This window comes from Perognathus longimembris, chromosome 12, assembly GCF_023159225.1.
Source record: "Perognathus longimembris pacificus isolate PPM17 chromosome 12, ASM2315922v1, whole genome shotgun sequence".
NCBI lineage: Eukaryota > Metazoa > Chordata > Mammalia > Rodentia > Heteromyidae > Perognathus > Perognathus longimembris.
In genome coordinates, this window is record NC_063172.1 from 66,284,707 (window position 1) to 66,286,511 (window position 1,805).

Sequence of the window (1,805 nt, forward strand, 5' to 3'; positions counted from 1 at the left end):
CCCTCCTCCCCCTCCCCGGGGCCCCCTCCTCCACCCCTGAGTCCAAGGCACAGGACTGGCAAAAAAAAAAAAAAAAAAAAAAGAACACAAAAATTTGGAAGTGTACCATGTTTATCGCGGCACAATTCACAATAGCTAAAATATGGAAACAACCCAGATGCCCCTCCACAGACGAATGGATCCAAAAAATATGGTACCTATACACAATGGAATACTACATAGCGATTAGGAATGGTGAAATATTGTTATTTGCAGGGAAATGGTCAGAACTTGAACAAATAATGTTGAGCGAGACAAGCCTAGAACACAGAAACAAAGGGGCATGATCTCCCTGATATATGACTGTTAAGAAAGGGAGATGGAGAGACAGTAGAGACCAAGTCTGTGAATACTGTATATGTTCTTGATACATTGTATATTGTATATATGTCTACCTGACCTAGACAAGGGATAGAAAAACAGGACGTAAGATATCACAAGAAATGTACACACTGCCCTACTATGTAACTGCACCCTCTTTGCACAACACCTTGTCAAAAAATTTATGTCCAATTAATAAAAAAAAAATAAATAAATAAAGTTAATCACCAGAAAAAAAAAAAAATTTGGAAGTGTACACCTTGGGGAAAAGACAGCCGCGTACACAACTAGTTAGGTCATCTAGGAAACCTGGAAGTTAATTCTCCAGTAAAGCTGTTCTTAATAAAAAAAAAAAATTAAAACATGAACTTGCTATCCCATTAAGGCAGAATCTCTCAGCAGGAGGTGAGTAGAAGTTTATAGCGTTTTGAATAAAGCACATAGCTGATACAATGTAGAAAAGAGCACGGACATGCCTCATAATATCCGATGCATACATTTCAGTCAGAAGTAACCTAGGTTTGTTTTTGTCCTCCCTGCCCGCTAAGAAGAGCAGGAATACAATTTCCCATAGAGCCAACAAGAAAGGGGCAACGTGTCTATTTGGATGACAGACAGTTGGTGTGTTGACTCTAAGATGCTCTGTCTGTATTGGATTCTTTCCTCAGAAAGCCACTGGGGACTCAAGAACAAAGATTGAGAGCTGAGCTGGATACAAACACAGATCGCTCCCCTGTGCTAACCAAGGGCAGAGCAGCGCCTCAAGACCCGCTCTGTGATTGAAAATAAATGGTTAGGGGCTTTGATGAACAGAAATGAGGCCCCATGAGGAAGAGAGAAATGACTGGATAATTTCAACTAAGACGCAATGTCAACTAAAATAATTACTGTACATTTCGGTTGGGTCAGGCATATATATTCTCTGTTTAACAGTTTCTTCTGAGACCACATAGAGTCTCTCTGGAGGCTAAGAAGGTCACTGTTGGGTTACGTGCAACTGAAGATTGGAATAATTTGGTTTCAAAAAAGCCTTATGAACCAGTGCAACAGTGATTCTCACTAGACACTGTTGGAAGTGAACCTTACAATTTGCAGGGGGCGGGAGGGAGCCAGGAGACAGGGAAAGTGCGAGAAAATAAGGGAGGGAGGAACTGTTCAACAAGAAACATACTCATTACCTTAGTTATGTAACTGTGATGCCTCTGTACATCACCTTTACAATAAATTTTTATTCAAAAGCCTTATAAAAAAAGCAATATGGGACTGGGAATGTGGCCTAGTGGTAGAGAGCTTGCCTAGCATGCACAAAGCCCTGGGTTCGATTCCTCAGCACCCACATATATAGAAAACGGCCAGAAGTGGCGCTGTGGCTCAGGTGGCAGAGTGCTAGCCTTGAGCGGGAAGAAGCCAGGGACAGTGCTCAGGCCCTGAGTCCAAGGCCCAGG